Source organism: Diceros bicornis, chromosome 5 (assembly GCF_020826845.1).
Source record: "Diceros bicornis minor isolate mBicDic1 chromosome 5, mDicBic1.mat.cur, whole genome shotgun sequence".
NCBI classification, from domain to species: Eukaryota; Metazoa; Chordata; class Mammalia; order Perissodactyla; family Rhinocerotidae; genus Diceros; species Diceros bicornis.
In genome coordinates, this window is record NC_080744.1 from 63,604,688 (window position 1) to 63,626,811 (window position 22,124).

General features: G+C 49.0%; 1 long non-coding RNA gene across 2 annotated transcripts; it reads right to left on the reverse strand.

Annotated features, from left to right (window-relative positions):
- Positions 1–1,078: 1,078 nt before the first annotated feature.
- On the reverse strand, positions 1,079–8,805 carry LOC131405422 (uncharacterized). 2 transcript variants are annotated; one of them, XR_009219967.1, is made up of 3 exons: positions 8,347–8,805; positions 4,872–4,914; positions 1,079–1,495 (listed from the first exon to the last, which is right to left on the reverse strand). It is a non-coding gene; the product is annotated as an uncharacterized LOC131405422 (long non-coding RNA). The 2 variants fall into 2 exon arrangements; XR_009219966.1 differs by lacking the exon at positions 8,347–8,805 and adding an exon at positions 7,454–7,479.
- Positions 8,806–22,124: the final 13,319 nt, after the last annotated feature.

Here is a 22,124-nt window from a genome sequence, read left to right on the forward strand (position 1 = left end):
CCCAGGAAGAGGGGTCTGGGAGAGGAAGCCTCTGTGCATCTCCGTTTTAATTTGAAAAAAGAAAGAGAAAGAGGGGATCTGGCTTGGCCTGAGAAATTGCCCCATCCCTGCATGCCCTTTGCATCTGTTGCACTTCGACAAACTGGGTGAGAAGGGGTAAGCATCAGGCAGGGAGGGTGGGCGGGTGGCCCAGGCAGGCCCCATAGGGAGATCCACAATCCAGAGCAGGGTCCCTGCACAGGGGTCCTACTCTTGCAGGTCTAGAAATCTGTTCTTGTTAGGGTGCTCCAGGACTCAATTCTAAAGGACTGGCTGGTGGGGCCGGTCCGGCGGTGTAGCGGTTAAGTGCGCACCCTTGGCTGCAGTGGCCCGGGGTTCGCAGGTTCGGATCCCAGGCTCGCACTGATGCACCACTTGTCAAGCCATGCGGTGGCGCATCCCACATAAAGTAGAGGAAGATGGGCACGGATGTTAGCCCAGGGCCAATATTCTTCAAGAAAAAAGGGGAGGATTGGCATAGGATGTTATCTCAGGGCTAGTCCTCCTCATACAAAAAAATAAATAAATAAAGGACTGACTGGTGCCACCGAAAGTCCCAAGGACTGAAACCTAGTGTGTTGTGAAATACCACTTTGTACAAAAAATTTCCAATCCATTGTGGTCTCACGCATGGTCCTACTGTGCGTGACCAATCCCCAATTCCCACCACATGACACTCACCACTAGAGTCTGACAGCCCCCAGGCCCCATTTGACAAGACCTGACTGTTGACCATGTGCTTGGACGTTAGGGCAATGCCACATGGCCACAAACGTTTCTGACCATTTACTCTCAATTCCCTTGTGTTCTGATAACAATTGGTTCCTATCGACAGGCTCCAATCTTTATACCACACTTTGAGCAGCGCTGGTCCAAACCTGAATGCCATATTCTTAGTTTGCAAAGGGAAACAGAATCACCAAGTAAGCCAGGACTGTGTGGCCAGGGTCAGAGCAGTCTTCACCGGCAGGATGGTGGGTAGTCAGATCGTAATCAGAAAGTTGTATTGGAAGCAAGATACATGTTGATCTTTCTTTTTTTTCACTTTTTATTTTGGCAAAAGTCATATCTACACAAAAGTAGAGAGAATGGTATAATGAGCCCTCATGCAGCATCCCTGAGCTTCAGTCGTTTAGTTGAATATTTATGACCTCACCTTCCCTGCGAGGACAGGTCTCCTCCTCAGGTGCCATGTGCCCAGGATGCTGTGAGATCGCCGTGTTTGCCCGGCCCCCCTCTTTAGAGGGGCTGTGCAGCTCACCCCCTTCTGGCGGCCAGGCTTCTCCCCAGCATTACCCCCTCCCCAGTCTCTCTCCGTGAGGGACGCCCCGGCCATCCAGGTGGGAGAGGGCCTTCAGTCACATGCTCAGCTGGGTGTCCATCACAGTAGGTGACTGGTCTCATTCACTACATTTTCAGCCTTTCTCACTCACTCTCAGGTGGTAACTTCCAGGACCTGGGAAAGCAAGGAAGCAAGAGTGTGGGGAGCCTGTATACTTTCCTGGGGGCTTGGAGGCTCCTGCTGTGAGAGCTACACACCCATCTCCACATGCAACTGTCATAAGCAGTGGGCAAACTGCCAAATCCCTTCATCCATGCCTGGTGCCGGGCACCATGCTGGGTAGTGGAGCTCTAAGCAGAGAGCACCTGTGTCGGCCCTCATGGGCTCCTCGTCCAGAGCTGAAACGCCAGGGACTATGGGGGAGTAAACACTGATCCCCCAGTGAGATGGTGAGTCACCTGTCCTCTGAGAGCCAGCTGCTGGAGAGGAGGCACAGAGATGACAATGACGATGACAGAGAGAAGGATAGGGAGAAGGACGGAGAGATTGGGAGAGAGGGAGAGATGGATAGATGATGATAGATAGATGGATAGAAATATATGTAGAGAGAAACAACACACACACACACAGCGCTTGGACACACAGAGGCAGGTTAGAGAGCCAGAGGCTCAGAGAAATCCTGAGCTAGGGGAAGATGACAAAGCAAGGAGAGGGGCAAGTGGGGCAGCAGGTGGGGGCGGGAGGGAGATTTAGGCCCCACTGGGCTCTGCCGGGGAGGGGCCCAGCAAGCACTCAAGCCCCGTCTTGCATGCATGCCTTACAGTTCTCAATGCATAGCCCACTGACCCAGTTCACAGGAAACTACAGATCCAAACTAACCAACAGCAGCCCCATGTACTAGTCACTCTCCTCTCACGAGGGAGCACTGCTTTTTGTCCGAATTCCTCCCAAACCATCAAATCCTGCAGTGTTTAGGCCTTCGACCAAAGCCAGGTTTTCTTGGGGGAGTTGGGCTTGCTGTTATTTATCACTTTGCTCCCCAAATGTGGACCCCAGACTAGCAGCCTCAGCATCACCTGGGAGCTTGGGAGAAATACAGATTCTCAGGCCCCTCCCAGATCCCCTGAGTCAGAATCTGTATTTTAATTCTCTCCCCTGGTCATTCACAGGCACACTCAAGGGTGAGAAGTGCTAGTCTATCACACACGTGGGGACCCTTCCCGGAACACCTCCTTCCCTTCATGGCTTCCCCTCTCCACTCAGCTGGTTTGCTGGCTTGCTGCCAGCCCAGAGAAGTCCATCTCCTCGGCCAGGCTCTCAAGGGCCCAGAGATAATGGCTTCATATTGATGTCTCCCAAATGCATTTTAGTGAAAATGTCTTAAAGATCTAAAAGCCTTTAACATCCCAGGGAATGCATTTCTAATAATACAATTTCAGGCTCCTTGACAAGCCTTGACAAAAAATATTTCTAGATAGGAAAAGAAGCCTTCCTGACATTACTGAAATTCTGTCATGTAATAATAACTGGTCTTTGTATAGCATCTTAATTTTACAACGTGTGTTCATTCCTTGTCTCCTTTAACGTTCCTATCACCTGAGAGATAAGCAAGGCAGCTTTTAGAATCTCTATTTTACGATGAGGAAACTGGAGTTCAGAGAGGTTAAGAGAATTGCCGGTGCCACCCAGCTGCAGGGGAGCAGAGGCAGGCACAGACCCCAAGTCACCTCTCCCTAACCCTAGGCTCCTTCTGGACAGAGCTACAATTTATAGGACAATCCTGCCAGAAAGAACTGTGTGCAAATTGAGGCATATTTACTTATTTTTTCCATAGAATCTCATCTTAAAAGCACAAGAGTCCGATGTCTCGTTCAGCACAACAAATATTCCCCTTAGGTGTTCAGCCCTAAACTCGGAGTGGGGCCACAGGGATGCACGAGACCCAGCCCCTGCCTTTGGGAGCTTGCATGTCAGGGCTGCGTTTTTTAAAACGCTTTGATGGAGCAGAAATATGTTCTCACATCACAACATTACCAAAAAATACATGGGTTTTTTCCCCATAAGAAAGCAGTGATTTCTGTCCTCTTAAAAAATGAAGTAAAAAAAAGCATCTCAGGTCCCAGAGCCCACCCTCATGCCTCAGCCAACGGGAGTTTCCCATGATGCCTCTGGCCGTCGCTTGAACCGGAAGGACGTGGGCTCCTTGAGTGATGGGTTAGCACCTTTCACAACTCCACTCAGCCTCAGAGTTCCTGGTGCAAAATCTAACTTCTACAAAACACGAAACCTCTTTTGTTTTTTTCAGCAACATATTTGAATAAGCTTTTCTCAAATCGGATTTAAAGCGGTTTCACTTCTCTCTGCTCTTCTTCTAATCAAAATTTACCTTTTCTGTGTCCCATTTCCTCAGAGCTTTCTAGATGCGTTAAAGCTAATCTAACTACTCTGCATTGAGGAGCATTTAACCAATGTTAGTATAATATTTCACTCCTCCCCAAGAAAATATGTCTTTCTAAACTCATCACTGCCCCATCCAGCATTTCACAAAATGTGTGTCTGCAGAGCACTAGTGAGGGCTTGGTGAAAATATTTTCCTGGTCAACGGGGTTGGGAAATCCTGGCTGCTTCAACCTTGCCTTGGATCGTTAGCATATTAAAGGCTCTGAGAGTTCCTGCAGCACAGAAAACTCTTTACATTTGTTTAAATCAGCATATCCCAAACTTCTTTGGACACGGGAGCCCTTTAACGCCTGTGTCCTAGGAATCTAGTGCTCCACTCCCCCTTGGGAAATTTTGTCAAAACCTGATGGTTGACTCTCCCTAGGGGGATTTAGGTCTGCAGATGGGTGAGGCAAGACTTCCTCTGTCCCTCCAGTCACCCTGCACCCATGGCATTTCCTCACGGCGTCGGTTTGTTGCAAAAGCAACAGAAGGCTTCCAAGTGCCTTTCTGCCTTTGACTGCTCCATGGTCTCCTGGTCCAGTCACTCAGCCTCTCCGATACTCACCTGTGAAATGTGAGGACAATTCCTGCCCGTTGTATCTCATGGTGGGGTGGAGAGGCCCAGAAACAAGCTGTGTTTCTAGAGCAACTCAACACACGTCACCCTGGATTCCACAGGGGCCGAAGTACAGCTGGTTCTGAACCATCAGACAGTGAAATGTAAATCTGGCCTTTCCCCCAAGCGGCTACTCCAGCTCGCGAAACTCGGGATGACGTCCTCCCCCCGCCCCCCCCCCCCCCCACGGAGGAAGACATAATCTTGGAGCTGTAGCACACCCAGAATCCCACATTTTGGCCATAACGCCAGCAATCATGCCTCGCACTTGGTCTAGGAGGGGGACCGGGCTGGGTTGTGGGGGAGAGAGGCAGTACAGCCCCTCTGCCGTCTTTCTACCAGCTTCCGCACAGTCGCCCACCTGTCCTTTGCTGTTTCCTCCCCCCAAGCCACACCTGTTGGCAATCTGCACTGACATGTGTCGAGCCCGTGTGCATGAAAGCCTGGCAGTAGAAATCCCGGGGGATTTATTTTTGTCGCGTGCATACATACCTTGTGTGCAGTCAGACGGGGTGGTGTTTATGTCTCAGCTCTCCTTGCAAGGGAAAAAAATACAGCGGAGTTATAAATGTGTACATTTTGAACAGCTGCCCTCATGTACTGTGTATATAACTCAGCTGCAAGAAATTTAAACATAAACTGGAGTTTTCTGAGATTGGATGGAGGAAAATTTGGCCATTGGCATCTCAATTATTTTTCTGCACAAGTGCCAAAATCAAGCATTAAAATGCAACACCTCCACCCCCGGGGAAAAAAAAAGAAAAAACACATACACATATACACAGCATAATTTTCTCTGGGGAAAAGGTTGCTGTTGTTGATATGACATGTTTTTGTAGCACAAATGTTGGCTCTTCAGCCCATTTTGCTCTTTTATAGACACTCAAATGTGAAATATCTCAGAGAACACACAGCAAAAGTTCAGAGCACTTTCTCCCAGCCTTGCTGTGAGCTTTCCTTGCAGGGGAATCTGCTCCAGACTCCAAGGCAAATTCTCGGGGAGTCAGGACTGCACAGGACGGTTTTGTTAATTGGCACAGGAGGAGAAGGGTCTTGTGTTTCTATCAGGGTCTAAGAGCCGGCAGTGGGGAATAATTGTAAAAGGTGAAAGATGAATGGGGCAGAGAAAGGGGAGGTGATGGGACAGTAGGGGTGAAAGGAATGTGTCTGTAACACAGCCACTGGAGAAATCAACGAAGCTAAGGCAAAGTCCGTGGGGATCACCAACTATCTTGTGTGTGCTGGAAACAGAGACGGGATGGATTAAGCGTGCAGGCTTCAGACACAAGTGGATCTGAGTTTGAATTCTGACCTAGAAAAGGTCCTCCGTGAGGGCTGCCTCCTCACAGGCAGGGCTGGCAGGCTCCTTTCTCCTGGGAGCCCGTGCAGACATCACAGGAACAGCTCAGCCCTGAGTCCAGGTGACCCCCTCACGGTGGCCTCCGTGGTTTGTTCTTGATGCCCTCAGCTGCCATTTTGGATTCTTCCCTCCTTCGTAAATGGCTCAAAGGCCCTGGCACTCCTTGCCCCCAGTCCCTCCATTCACACTCGCCCTTTGGAAGGCTCAGTCTTCTCTCACTTTCTGGCTACACACTTGTAATGAATCCCTCTAGGGCTGGGGCACTAGCAAGGTGCAGTGGGGAAACAGGACAGTGTCACCCGTGGTTCCCAACCCAAAGAGGTACTCCAGGGGAGGAGGCAGGTGTGCAAACAGCCCACTGAGACGCAGCCCAATGGCCTAGCTACCCTGTGTCTGCGGGTTAAAATGGGCTTGCGTTTCCGTAATCAGAGATGTCAATGGCTCTTGTGCCCTCCTCCATGAGGCAGCACAGCCACTCTCTGGGAAGTCTGCACTCCCAGGTGTTTCCAGGAGGCCCAGAGCTGTTTCTCACGCACCTACGAATGAGCCTGGTGGGTCCCAGGTGCAACTGAGGGGACTCACTCCTTCTGGGCGACACAGCATCTGTCAAGTAACGTTGCCGTTGTCTTTGGTCGTTGTCAGTTCCTACACAGGCTGGCCGTCTCTGTGGAGTCCCCTGCTGTTGTCTGTCTCTGTCCAGCACCGTGGCTGAGACCTGGGAACCTCAATGCCAAGGCTTCTTTATGGTGTGAAGGAGCGGATGCTTTTCCATTAGAGTCTGGTGGGGGAACCCAAAGCAGGGCTGCTTGGGCCGATGTCACAGCTCAGCAAAACAGCTACCCCTGCAGCTTCTGGGCCTTGGTTTGAGTTCTTAAGGGACTGGTCCTGGTGACCGGTCCTGGCATCGTCCCAGTTTGCAGGTGGAGAGTTTCTCTTTTGACAGGCGAGTCTTCCATCGGCCCCTGAACTCACAAATCAACAGCAACACCTGCCAACCGTAGGCCTGTGTGGCCCACTAGGTTCTGAAGAATCGTGTGTTGAATGTGCATCAGAGCATCACTATCAGATCTTAAGTGGGAGAGTAAACATGTTGAGAATGGGGATTTTCTTAAAGTCTGTCAACTTCTATGATATATACTTTTTAAAGTTTGGAAACTACCAAAAAGTAGGACAAAAGGTAAAACTTAACCCACTTATAATCCCATTGCCAAAGTCAACTATTGTTAGTGTTTTTGTGTATTTCCTTTCAGCCCATGGGGAATGGTTTATTCAGAAAAACACTTCTGCAGGGTCAGTGGTGGGTAAGCTCTGAGCCATGCAAATACACCAGAGGGAGACAAGGAGGATAAGTCTGAACAACAATCCAACGGGCCTTGGAACGGAGAAGAAGGAAGGGCTGAGTCCAGGCTGCCTCCTTCCAGTCCTCACAGACAATCCAAGGGTGGTGGGGGAGCTTTCTGGAGGAAGAGAGGTCAAGAGGGAGAGACAGGATGCTCTCAGAGTGTCAAAGCAAGAGTCGGGGATTCAGGCGGTGGAAGAACAGGGGTGGGGCGGGTCCTGGGTGGGGCTGGGGAGAGGCTGGGGGTCAGAGGCGGGACAGGACCCTCACGTCTCTGCCCTGTGTGAGCCAGGACAGCTGGCCAGGAGAGTGGGATGCTGCTAATTGACTGGCTGAAAACTAACGGCAGATGAATCCTGCTAAGTACTGGCTCACCCCTCTTCTTTCTCATTCTCACCCGCAGGGCTCCTCCCTCTCTGCCTCCAGCTTGTGTTTTCTGAGCAAACCCAGCCATTCAGACAGGCCCCCTGAGGTTGCCCACGCTGGCTCTGTGATCGCCCGGAGTGGCGTTATCCCATCGGAATTTGTCAGACCTTCAGGACCAGGTCCCTGACTATTTTGTGACCCAAGATAAGAAACTCCCCAAAGCTAGGTGGCAGGGTTTGATTTGAGGAGTATCAGGGGTCCCACCCTTGCCCGAGGCCATCCTGCTAGTACAGCCACCATTCAAGCAGTTTAGGAGGCGCTGTGATGGTCTGAGCACTGAGAGGGCAGTCAGGACACAGGGGTCCAGTCCAGGATCTATTCCTGACTCTCCGAGTTATGACTTGGGGAAGTCCTTTCACACACTGGGTAAAAAAAAGAATAAAAAAGAAAGAAGATTGGTATGAAGCAAACCAGAAAAGCAGAATCAAAGACGTGGTCCAGGAGTCAAAGGCGCGTTGATTCTATAAGCCACCAATAGGCCAAGGCGCCTTTGGGGTAAGCACCGTCCCTCCTTCCTCTTTGGATTTGTTGAGCCCCTGGGAGCAGCTGTTCTCAGATCTGAGTGTGGGTGAGTATATCAGACCCTGTCTCAGAGCCATGGAGCCCGGGGGAAGGGAGAAGGGTGCTCAGAACCAGGCTGAACTCAGGAACAGCAAAAGGAGATGGGAAAGTGGGGTGGGGGTGCCTCAGCCCCAGGAGAGAAACCGACCCAGGCCCAGGGCCTTGCATCAGATAGATTGCTTCAATGTTCCATTTGATCCTCAAAACAACCCTGCCAAGTATTATTATCCTCATTTTACCCATGAAGCCCTTCCAAGGCTCAGAGAAGGGAAGTGACTTACCCAAGGTCACACAGCTGCAGGAGCCAAGTCTCAAGGTCAGTTTTACCTGACTCCAAATTCCAGGCTCCTTCTAGATCTCTGCACTGTGGGAGCCCTGGGGTGAAGGCTGGGGCTCCTGGGTGTGTGCAGCCCCCACCTTCTTCAGTCCTCTCTTATGTCAGCAGCATGGTGACCCCAAAGCTCTCACCAGGAGCTAAAATGGATCTGAAATTTCCATCCATGGAAGGGCTTTGAGGAAATCTCTGGGCAGAGAAGACATTTTCCCTTATGCAGGGGCAAGAGAAGGAATTAGAGGCTGCCTTCTGTGGGGCAAGAAAACCAGACTGCTGGCTGATGAGAGCCGGATGCAGTGGCCCTAGGAGATGGGAGGGCAGTCCTGTCCCCCTGTCCACATGGGAAGGCTGAGGCTCCAGACCCCTCGCCCAGCCTTGCCATTGGGAATCCAGAGCCTGCCTCTTATCACCTGATCCTTCCTACCTCCTCCTCTGGCTCCCACAACATTCTTCAACACCCCTTTAAAAATTAAGGGTGCGGTGGCGGTGGGGGCAGCTCCTGAAACAGATAAGACGTAATTGCCTGCCTTCGACTCCTCTTGATGTGAAAATGGGATTGGAATGACTCACTCTGGTTGAAAGGTTAGTTGAAGGTTATTACAGGAAAATTGTTATTCATACATTTTTTCTGTGCGGCCGGATAGCCTAAAAGATTAAATTCACAGAGTGCATAATGACCCATCAGGGCAGACAATGGTAGGGGCGTCCCCGGGGAGGGGAGATAACGGAACAGAGACTTCTTTGAATAATTCATGCTCCAGCAGACGCACGGCACTAACAGATTACAGGAGGGTTTTCATCAGGAAGGAGGGGAGAGAAAGGCCCTTCAAAGCAGCTGGGTGTGTTTCTCAGCATCGTGGGCAGCTCAGGCCCAGTTTGCTGCGGCTTCAGTCAGTGCCAGTCCCCACACCCTGGGGGCCTGAGAAGGGAGGCAAGCAGAAGAGGAGCATCGTTGTTCGTCACAAGGCGGGCGGTGACAGACACCCCACTTCTGAGTGTGTTGAGCTACCTGGACTCGCCTAAGTCCTGAAGCTCCCCAGAGGCTGAGGCCAGGTCCATCTTGAGAGGCTCTGAATGTGTTTACAATGAAGATATGGTTATGGACAATAGTGGCATATTGAGAGCAATGTGACAGATGTTTTCTTCCTGTCCCATCCGTACCTCTCTGCATAACCTCGCCTGGAGATGGAGCCGAGAGTCAGAACTAGAGGCTCTTTGGGAATGAGGGGGCAGGGCCCGGATGTTGTCCCTCTGGGCAGGCCCCACATCCTGTCTGTGACCCTAACTGCGGTGTAACGTGGGCCAAGTCCAGCCCTCGCTTGCACAGACCCAGCGGCAGAGCTCTTCATCCTGGAGCGGCTGCCACCCCTGCGGCAGACGAGCGGTCACAGGCCCGCCTCTTCCCTGCGCTGCCAGGGCCTTGGGGCAAAGCACTTGGCTCCCTGGCCTCTGATATTCTCCATGCAACATCGTGCAGGTAAACGTGAAGTTTTTAAAGCAGACAAATCCCATTCTTTCTCTCACACGAAGGCTGACATGCAAGAACCCTGTTGCACAAGTCAGCGGAAGGCAGACGCTGCGGGAGGAGCAGGGCTGGGACTGGGAGCCAGCACTCAGCCTCCATGGACCCCCTTCCAACGTCCCAGCTCCCTCTTGGGTTCTCTGCTGTGACCTCCGAGGGCCCACTCCAGGTCAGAGTGTCCCCTATGAGCTTGTCTCATCCAGACCTCCCCTCTCCCAACCCCCAGATGCAGAGCAGAAAGGATCAGGCCACTGTCTCCTGGGATGTGACCACACTTGGTGTCTGTGACTGCTCACCCGACGTCACGCACTGCTTTGCTTCTGGGTGTTCAGTTTCCTCATCGTCACCACATAGGGGACCAGCAGTCACACCGACTTCAGCAAACGCCTCATGGCCTTGCTCCCCCACATCAAAGCCCAAGGATGGTGCCTTTGCCCGAGCTGGTGACGTGCATCGCGAAGGGCCTCCAGACCAGAGTAATCATCTCACTCGGGGCCAGGGGGAAAAGTAAAGAGACATTCACATTACACAGTGTAGTGGAAATGCAGATCAGCACACAGTGTGGTGGGGATGAAATGCAGACCAGCAAAGACAAAGGGAGATCTTCCCGGAGGGTGGCCTAGTATCTGGGCTCTGGTCTTAGTCTACCCCTTATAGGCTGTGTGATCTTGGTCTTGTCTTTTCACCACTTTGTGCCTCGGTTTCCCCATCTGTAAAAGAGCATCAAATGGCAACTGCCATCTTACCTTACCGAGGTGACTGTAAAAACAGGCTCTTCCCCATTGCGCGGTTGCTGCTGTCCCTGCTTTGTTTATCACCAGATATGTGGCAAGCCCGCTATTAAACACTTTCCATGGCTGATCTTGAATCCCCACAGCAGCCCCAGGAGGTAGATAGCATTATCCCCATTTTACACAGGAGGAAAGAGAGACTCAGAGAGGTTAAGTGACTTAGCCGAGATCACACAGCTGGTAAGTGGCAGAGCCAGAATTGAGACCCAGTTGTATCTCATTCCAAAGCAGGTACCTTTCCCTCTTCCCTGAGGATGCCTGGGTAACCCCTCAATCATTTCTGCTCAGCGGCTGTTGGTATGGGATGGGGCTCTTGGTGCCAGATTGGAAGAAAGGAAGCTGTTGATGCAAACAAGGGGCTCAGAGGCAGTGAAGGCATAGCACATCTCCCACGGTGGAGGGATTACAACGCTGGCTTGGGCCTCTGGCAGATCAGGATTTAAACCCCAGCTGTGTGACCCTGTGCACTTGGCGTCTCGGCCCCTCCCTGGTGGAACAGGATGGATTAACCGCACTTACACCCGAGGGCTGGTGGGAGGATCATGGTGCATGGAAGAGGCTGAGCACAGCGCCTGGCTCTCGGCAAACAGGAGCTCATGCACGCGGGCACTTACCCCAGGAAAAGGCAGACGTTCTGGACTGCCTGAGGTTTCGGCCTCTTTTCCTGAGACTTACAATCACTCGTTTGTTCCTTTGCTCATTTGTTCATCCATTCATCCACCCCCTTTCCTGAGAGGCCCCTCCTTGCCTGCCCTTGGGTGGGCACTGGTCACAGAGGACTCAACCCCATGTAGGCCTGTCCTCACGGAGCTCCAAGCACGAGGCAGACACAGACACTCTAGCAGCTTGGGCTTCTGCCTCCTTGATCCATAAAATCCAGAGTGGTGGAAGAGAGACCAAGAGGAATTCTGACAGTATTTATTCTTTCTGAATCTCAGGCAAATCACTGAGAGCTCAGCGTGATCGTGGGTTCGCACAGCTTTCCAGCTGGAAGAGATCTAGATCAGCATTTCTCGGAGGAGGCCATGGAGATCACGGGAGGGGGCCCTGCTCAAGGTCACACGGTTAATAAACCACCCAGACCCAATCCCAGGTCTCCCGGCTCCCAGACTTAGAGTTCTTGCTTCTCCTGTGTTAGCCATCTCTAGCCTTGTCCAAAGGTGTGCGATATCAGCAATCTTTCACTTAAGGATTTGAGTAGATTGCTCCTATCATTTAAGTATAGTTTATTGTGCACCTTCAGTTTATGGAAGCCTCTCTTAAGTGGGTACAGCGTCTCAGGTAGGCAACTGTGGATCATGTGTTGTCACATGCAGTTGGTACTCAAGACAGAACAGCTGTTGTTTTAAGCCCTAATTAATTCCTAACTCAAGCAATTAATTTAGCCCCTAATGCTTATGATTTGAGATGTGGATTCAGACTATCTTCTTCTCCTCCTCCTCCCCTTCCTTCCCTCCACAACTGCATAACGAGCAGCTTCTTTATGTCACCTACAGAGCGGGCACATCTAGGGATCCAAAGAGAATCATGGTTCTTGTCTGGAACAAACATACTTATTTGGTAGGGAAGATAAGCAGGGCAGGAGCATTTCCGCCTACGACGGAAGCAGATTTTGGAGACCCGCAGACCTGGGTGGGATCCCACTGCCAGCCCTTCCCAATTGTGACCTCAGCTACAGTGTAGCTTCTCTGAGCCTGCTCCTACTCTGCATCTTAGCAGGTGGAAAGGGACTTGGAGAATCACATGATGCCTCACCTGATTTCATGCAGGATTCCCTGAAATCTCCCCAGATAGTTGAAGAGAGGTAACATCTGGAAAAATTTGTAAAATAAAAATGAAAACCTTGGCAGGTTGACTCTTCCGAACTCACCACTACCTTCTGCAGAATTTAGCCAAGCCCAAGATAAGATCATCCATGCTTTGAAGACACAATTCCACTCGGATGTTCTATCAGTTCCTCAAAATGAATGAATCAAAAATAAAGCTCATCTACCTGCAGTATGGAATCCTGGATTGTGTTCTGGAACAGATAAAGGCCATCAGTGGATAGTACACACACACACACGCACGCACGCACACAACCAAGTGCACATTCTCCAACTCTTTGGCATCTCCTCAGTGGTGTCCCTTTTTCTTGATTTCCACAGCTTTGCCTCAGTCCTTTGCTATAACTCATCTAAGCATTGCTTTAGCTTGCTAGGTTATCTCCCATCCTCCAGTCTCCCTCCCTCCCAAGCCACCTGACACTCTGCTGCAAAGTGCAAAATACTGCCCACGTGTCTCCGATGCCTATTGGGTACATCCCAAGTTCCTCAATTGGGAATCCAAAACTTTCTGTAATTTACAGAAATGAACAGCCTATTTATGTTCAGTTGTACGGACTATCTCCACTCTGCCTTCAAGGTGTGATCTTATTGGATCTGAGTATTACAAGAAAACATCTGGAAGCAGATACTTAGGAAACTTGATTGCTCTCATAACAAGCACTAACATCAAGCCCAGCTCAAAGAAGTAACTTTTGAGAAAATTGTAGACAGATTAAAACTCAGTCTTTGAATGAGCATATATAAAACTGGTGACAACTGAATAAGACCCATGGGCTGCATCAGTGTCAGTTTCCTGGTGGTGATACCATGCTATAGTCACACAGTATGTTACCTTTGGGGAAACTGGGTGAAGGGTATAAAAATCTCTCTGTATTGTTTCTTACAATGGCATATGAATCTACAGTTATCTCAAAATAAAAAGTTAAGAAAAAAACAAGCAAACAAAAAAAAAACCTTCCCTATTGAAATATTTCCCCCCACAGTTCCCTAATAGTCCCCTCCTTTCCTTTTTCCATCATTATAACAAACTAGATTCCACGTCAAGAGGTGAGGATATTTTCAGGAGAGATCAGAGGGAAGAGCCTGGAAAGGTAGCATTAACCTTAACCTTGAAGGTTTATTATCAGGTCTATTTAGTAATCCCACACGCTTCTGAGCTCTTAACATCTTGTGGCAGGATGCCAAGAGCCCATGAGCACTAGAAGCATTGCCAGATGGATCCTTGGAGTCCCAGAATCTTGGCACCCAAGCTATTTATCAGCCGTCTAGGTGCCTCTTCAATGTCCAACATTAATATACAAGATGAATACCCATGGTGGTTGGATGTAGCTTGGTGCACATAGCCCTTCTTTTGGGGGAACCATCCCTTTCCCACACCATGTGGTCCAGGAGATTCCACAATATGGTGCCCTGGATCCTCCCACTCCATGGGGGTAGACTCTGACTGGGGCTAGCCCTGGCTGCAGTGATTGGTTCAGGGATGTGCACATGACCCAAGCTAGGCCAATCAGAGTCTGGCAAGGACTTGTCTGCTGGGGCTGCTTTTTGCCTGCATCTTGGTGCCTGGGGGATGTGAAGTTGGGGCTGCCAGCAGTCATGTTCCTTGAGCATAGGGAAAAAGATAAATCTCAGCAGGAGTGAATGGAGCCAACACACAAGGGGGAATCAGCTGAGAAGAGAAGGAGAGTAAAAGAGAGCCCTTATCAAGACTCTTGATTTCCTGTGGATACAGGCAGGCCTGCCCTGACCTTCTAAAGCACTTCTCAGTGACAATGTGATGTGACAGGTTCCCTTTTATTAATTTATTTTATTTATTAATTATTTTGGTGAGGAAGATTAGCCCTGAGCTAACATCCATTGCCAATCCTCCTCTTTTTGCTGTGGAAGACTGGCCCTGGGCTAACATCTGTGCCCGTCTTCCTCTACTTTATACGTGGGACACCTGCCACAGCATGGCTTGATAAGCGATGTGTAGGTCTGCACCCGGGATCTGAACCCATGAACCTGGGGCTGCCGAAGCAGAGCATGCAACCTTAACCAGTATGCCACTGGGCCAGCCCTCCTTTTATTTTTTAAATCCAGTCTGAGTTGGTTTCTATCACATATAACTCAGAGAGTTATGACTTCTACAATACCCTAATTAAACAATTCCTTCATAGCCAATAAAAGAAAGGCAAAACTGTTTAGCTCTTTTAAACTTTTTATGACAAAATGTTATGTAGATTGTCTAGAAAAGGAAAGGCAGGATGTTAGAGAACCATAAAATGCCTCTCCTGGAGAAGGAAGAAAAGAATGGCACAGTCTAGGGGCCGGCACCGTGGCATAACAGTTAAGTGTGCATGTTCCGCTGCTGGCTGCCTGGGTTCGGATCCTGGGTTTGCACCGACGCACCACTTGTCAGGCCATGCTGTGGCGGCGTCCCACATAAAGTGGAGGAATATTGGCACAGATGTTAACTCAGGGCCAGTCTTCCTCAGCAAAAAGAGGAGGATTGGCATGGATGTTAGCTCAGGGCTGATCTTGCTCACAAAAAAATAAATAAAAAAAAAAAGAATGGCACGGTCTAGGGCAGGTTTCAAACAACCACTAAATTCTGACTTCTGCTGTTTAACCTTTCTCTAAATAACTCAGCACAATTAGGACTAAATCTCCCCTAATATTTTCTTTGGTGAAAAAATAAGTTATTCTGTTTGTAGTACAGTTTTTTAGCTATCTTCTCTGCTTACATTGAACCCCTAACTGCCCAATATATACACAACCATTTTGTTCAAAATGATTTACTCTCTAGAGTAAACCACAACGTTCTATTTTATTGTGTTTTATTCTTATTTTTACAATTCCAATAACTTCTCTGCAGCAAATCAGGTGGTGTCATATAATCTCACTCGCGAATGACCAGACCCTCCAGCTTCTGATAGGATTTTTGAAGATGAGGTTGCTTAGACAAGGGATGAGGACCTAACTTCAGCTAGACCAAGCAAAACCCTTGCCCAGGACTTGGGAATTTTGTCCATGAGACAGCATGAGTGAGTGGTCATACCACATGTTGGTCATATCTTCAACATGTGGCCTGGTTCCTGGGGCCTGGGGTTGTCCATGGCCAAGTGGACCAGAGAGCAAGAGCATCCAGTTTGAACAGCAAGAGGAAAATGAAGCCCTTATTAGGGATGAGAGATGGAGAGAGAACAAATGGCTTCTTGCTCTGACCTGTTCTCAAGGTCAGGAAGGCTGCTTTCCTTTGGAGCCTGTTAGATATCCTGTGTCCTAAAAATAAATCTGCCCTTTCTCCTTTTAAGTTAAATCCAGATGGTTTCTGCCCCTTGCAACCAAAGACTCCTCTATAATACATTCATTCTTGCTAAAGTGTAAAATGCTTCCTCCATCCTTCTCTTCCTCGTCCTCTTTCCCCCTTCTCAGTCAAATGTGTGATCGCTGACACATGTATATTATGCAGAATATCAAATATAGGTCAATGGATGTCACCATGGTAAAACAAGCAAAAGAAAAGCTCACACTTCTCAATGCTTGTTAGTAAAAGGATCCAACAATGCGGTCTTCCCCCCTGCTGGTGGGGGGGTCATGAAGGTCACCCCATGCTTTGGCGTGTGAACTTCTTGTTCCCACCGAATCAGTCAGCTGAAGTGAGAATGTTTTATTTAAGCAGACATGTGTCAGCCTCGGTCTGAAACAAAGACACTCTGCCAGCATGTACCATCACAAAAGCAGGGCTGTGTGAGACATCTTTGCTAAGGCAGTGATTTTTCTCTATTGCCAGGCACCATTTTGGAAAGTTGCTATGGGAGGTTGGTCTGCACTTTAATGACGTCTGAGACACATTCAAGGCTAATGCTTTTGAAAAACAAAGCGCCTGGAAGGTTTCAGGACAGGGGAGGTGGTGAAATCAAATGACCCATTGAGGCTAAATTACCAGCCTCACAGAGCGTTTTTAGAAATACCATTCTGCTTCGGCCTGGGGCCACCACTCTTTCGCGTGCTCCTCCAATTAATTATTGTGTTTTAACACTATCTCCAAAGATAATTGCCTGTCAGTGTATCACTATGTAACACCTCAGGGTGAACGATGCTCTTGCACTCCGTCTGTCAGCACTAATAAACACAGGGCGGGGGAGAAGCCACCTGCTTTCCCATGATCAGCCAGGGTCCGGAGCATCCCATCCTTCTCCTCAGCAAAGACGCCGCCTCCCTCACACGCTCACCCCCGTCTCTGGGTCAGCACAGGCTGGAGTGGTGGGAGTGGGGGTGAGCTGAGAGCAGAAACACACATGCTCCACGGTAGAAGAGTGTCTGATCACCACCCTCATTCTGAGGGTGGCTTCCTTCCAATAGATCTATGCTTGTTAATTTATTTGAGGACTAGAGAATAGATAGCAAAGAAGTAGTTTTTTTTTTTTTTTTGCCACCTATCCCATCGCACTGCTAAGAGAAAAGGTATATAGATCAATAGGCCTTGTAATTACAGAGTTGGTAAAAAAATATTTGCAAAATAAATCATGGTTGGAGGGGTCTTTTGTATTCTTTAAAGCAAAATAGAAGAGTGATGGAATGCTAGCACTGAAGCTATTTAGCTTTAAAGCTCGCTGCATTAAATATTTCAATAGGGGAAAGAAAAAATTCCCCATTTCAAATTAAATTGAACCCATTCGATGAATGTATGAGCATCATATGGAGTAAGTGTCAATTAAAGTGATAAGTAGTGGGTCTGGCACCGAGTTCTGGATTGTTCTGAGGTCTGCTTCCCCAGTGTGGCCATTCAGTGCTTCGGGGGAAATTGAAACTGATCCAACAAGTGCGACCTGGGATTCTTCTGAGAAACAGATTCTCGTCCAATACCTCTGAGTTAATTGGCATTTTATTCTCATTTAAATCTCTGTCACAACCTTTTATTTTCTTTTATTTTTGTATTTCAGAAGAAACTACAATTCCAATGTCTTCCCTGCAGCTTTCAGGGAGCTCAGAACAAATTAGGTGGTGTCATATAATCTCACCCACAGATCTCAGAGACCTCCAGCTTCTGTCAGGATCTGGGGGGATGAGGTTGCCTGCCAATTGTGCTCTCAGTTGCAGAATAGAGAGGAAATGGAATCATTAATGGCATTGCATTTTTTCTCTGATGCCCAGTTTGCTTCCTATCTCCTGGGTGAGTGGCTACCTTGGCACACAGGACTTTCCCTGCGAGGATAGGGAGGAATCACCTGAGATGGGAAAGAGAGAGTCTGGAATAAATGATAAGGTATGCACAGTTATGAGATGGATGCAAATGTGTAGGCTGGGCAATAGGAACACTGACTAGGGTGTGCCTCCCTGCTCATCCCAGAGTGAGTACCTGGAATGCCTGTTAGGATCCCCCCACTGTCGGCGAAGGAAGGCTTGCAGGCTGTTCCTTCCATCTTCTTAGGGAGCCCTCTTCAGGGAAGTCCCTGGGTTCTTGGCTTTGATTTCCCTGTCTTGATCTCCAGATGGCATCAGGGTGTGGTCACCTTCCCTGGAGGGTTCAGCCTTTCCCAGTGCCTTGGATAAGCAATAGATTAGGGCCCTTGGTTTCCACATGCACTCCTCCAACTCTGGTCTTCACTGAGTACCTCCCACTTCATACAGACTTTCAGACTCTCAAATAACTGAAGAATGTTTCTCTAGGAACCACTGGGTTAAGACTGCTGTTTCCACCATCCTTGGCAACTCACATTCCCACAAATACAAGCCCACACGGACATCTTTACTCACTCTTAACCCCACCTCTCATCCCCCCAAAATGTTCTGGTTGTTGTGTGGCACACAATTTCCCTGGCTTCATCAGTGTGATGGTTCACAAAGGCCCTCAGTACCTAACAGTGTTAACTCAGATTGTCCTGGCTCATCACATTCACCTGCTGATGCAGGACCCTCCCCCCAAAGGCGTCTCTTCCCAGTAAGTATATATCTGGGAATCCACAAGGAGGGTCTCATGTGGATCTCCCAGAAGTCCACCCTGCCGCCACTTGAAGGGACTGGCCATGACCACCAGGCATGGGCTCTCTCCCCGCAAGTTTCCATTGGGAATTACATCCACAGCCTGGCATCAGAGATCCCCTGCTCTCCCCTGCTGCTCAGAGACGATCACCATGATGCCCTGGAGTTCTCCCCAAGAGGGAGAGAAATGCATGCTTCCTCCACTCTGCAGGCCACTTGGTCACCTGAACTCCCAAACAGCATTGCTTGAGCCCCTGTGAAAATAGCTACATCGACTCCCTCCTGCCACCTTCACTTCACAGCATGCAGACGTGGGGCAGGGTCTGGGCCAGGGAGAGGGATCATGCTGTCTTCCTCCACGGCCCCTCAGATCTGCTCCTGACATCTATGTGCAGACCTCCTCCCAACACCCATTTGCCTATGCAGCAAGTTCTCCCTGGGGATGTTGCTAGCCCACCAGCTCAGCAGACACAGTGAGACACTGACTCCCCAAGGCCCTGCCGGAATCCTCGCTCAAGGTCCGTGCCACATTTTGCAATTCTCTTGGCCAAAGACAGGGACTGGCACAAGCCCTCCTATGATCTCATAGTCCTTCCAGTGTGTAGCATTCATGGGTTCTCAGCAGCATTGCCTGGTGAGAGCCATAATTTCATTGCCTTGAATTCACTCATGAAGTTGTAATTTGTCTTTTTCTTTTCATGTCTTTGAGCTATTTGAGGGCAGAGCCCATGTCATAAATAATTTTGTACTCTCCCACAGGAGGCGGCCCATTCCTTGGCACAAAGTAGATACTCTGTGGTTATCAAGGACTGAACCCGGGTCAACATGGGTCACTCGGGGTGAGATGGAACTCAACCTGGAAGCCCAGAGAGGCCCTTACAAAACCATATTTTTTTAGACTCTGATTCAGAAGGTCTGGAAGAGGTGCCTGGAGATGAGTGTATTAATAAGCATCAAAGTTCTGATAAACACCATCATTTGGAACCACTAGCCTAGAAGTCAGCTACTGGTTCTAGCTCATGATCGTTCACTTGGTGCGGGATGTATGGGCTGCTTGGTTGGAGTGGGGCAGGCATGGACTCTCTTTCGAGCTGTGTCTCCCTAGAAATCCCTGAGCATATCCTCCTCCATGGTTCCTGTTTTAACTTCCAATATATAGTTCATATCATGTACCACATCCAATGGACAGTTTTCCAGCCCCACCAAATTCTGTTGTGAGTTCTCCTTGGTTAGGGCAGTGCATCCCCTGCCTTCCTGACCTTGAGAGATGCCAACTTTGCCTTATTGGGGCACCAGTATCCTGGAACCTCCAACTATTCACGGTCAAGCCTGGCTTTGGCTTCAGGTCTGGGTGACTCCAGAAACTCAGATACAGGGACTGAGAGAAAGGAGAAGAGGCTACCACCCCGCCACACTGAATCACGGTTTTTCTCTCCAAAATGTAGTTCACCAGCCCACTTTGCCATCTTGTCTCTGGTTCCCTCAGGCTCGCGTAATGCCTGGCTAATTTAACTCAGTCCAACTAAGAGACTTAGAAGTTAACAAATGCTCTGAGCTTCTTTCTCCTATTCCCCTGACAACTCCTGACAGTGTCCTTGGACTGTTCAAAATGTTGTAATTATCCATCCACTGAAAGATGATGGGAGGTCCCAGGGAGATCTGTGGCATTGTCACAAATGAAACCATTATGGGTGTATCTTGGGTTTGACCTTAAACTGTATGCCAGCTTTGTATCCTACTCTTCAATGTAATTGTTCTTTTACTATTACAGAAATATTTTCGGTTAGATACCAATGAGGAAAATTGATGCTCCAATAAGGTGCCCTGTATTTATCTCACAGTGTTGTGTCCTCCTTAACGTACTTCCACATACCATCAGAAAACTCCTATCCCAGTGTGAGAAGCCTGGCCCTAAACTAGTAGAGCTGCAGTGATCTCCAGTAGACAGTACTCAGCATAGAGTGGAGGAGCTGTGCATTCCCAGCCCCAGCCAGAAGCTGGGCCCCTGATGGCTGTGGTAAAAGGATGGTGACACCCCGTGGAGCAGAGAAGGAGCACCAGTAGGGGCTGTGATACCCGGGATGCTGGGTCTATGGGAGAGAAAGCAGTGGTACCCATGGACTGGCCAACGCACCCTGGCAGATGCCCTTGGACGTGTCAACGGAACAGCAACGTGGCGGGGAGTGTTGGATTTATTTGTGAGCAGGTATGAGGCATCACCTGAGAAACTTCAGAAATACCAGATGGGAGTGGGACATTTTCAGGGGCTGAGGGTCCTGCATCACAGATGGGGGCAATGAACCAGGGAAGTCCAAGGTATTACTATCAATGTGATCTTATTTGTCTCCTGGAAAAGTCTGGTTTATGGACTTAGCAGAAGCACTGTGGGAAGAAAGGCTCATGGCAATCTAGTATCATGGTTTTCAATACCAACTATATACTGATGACACCAACATTTACATTTACATTTCAGACTGCTTTTCTGGACTTTGGTCTTATATATCCAAACACCCACTCAACATCTTGACTTACATGTCTAACAGGCATCTCAAACTCAACATATCCCAAATTCCTAATCTCCCCTACCCAAAACTGTCTCCACTCACAGCTTTCCCCACCTGAGCTGTAGTACCTCCACCCTCCACTGGCTCACCCAAAAACCTTACAGACACCTTTGATTTCCCTCTTTCTCTCACACTCTACAACTAATAGTTCAGCAAACCCGAAGGTTCCACCTTCAAGTAGATCCAGATTCTGACCACTTCTCCCCACTTCCCCTGATCCACAGTGCTCCAAGCCCCCATCAGTTCTCCTCTACAATACAGTGTAGGTTTCCTAGAGGGTCTCCCTGCTCCCTCCCTTGCCTCCCTACCATCTCTTCTTAACGTAAAATCAGAAGATCCCTTTACAAAGTAAGTCAGATCATGTCTCTCCTCTGCTCAAAACCCTGCAGTGGACCCCCGCTCCATGCAGAGTTAAACCCCAAATCCTTACAACGGCCAACAAAGCTCTGTGTGATCTGTACTTTCCCAACTCCATCCCTACAACTTTTTCACATACCTCTACCCCTCCTCCAGCCACACTGGCCTCCTTCCTATGCTTGACACCCCAGCATGACGGGATCTCTACTCAACTGTTCCAGCAGCCTAGAAAGCTCCTCTGCCATATATTTGCTCAGCCTACTCCCTCATCTTCACCATGTCTTTGCTAAAATTTCACCTCGTCCATGAGGCCACCCTCTGCACCCACACCTCCCACTACACTCTCAGTCCGCTTTTCCTAGCTCTACTTCTCATTTTCTCTTACCACTTACTACTTTTTACAAATTGTGTAATTCACTTATATACTATAGTTATCATTTCTCTCTCTTTATTAGAATGTATTCTAAGTCCCACCAGGGTATAAATCTTTGTTTTGTTCACTGATGTGTCTGCAGACAGATCATGTAGGAGTAAGCACTCCATAAATGTTGAAGGTTCAATGTTGAATGGAGGGTTTGGGAGCATGCGTCAGATAGCAAAGGAAGGTACCTTGTCAAAATGGCGGAAATAATGACATAAAACCAGCAGTTCTTGGAGTAAAATGCGCTAGTTGTTTCAAGTTCCAGTTGGAAGGTGAA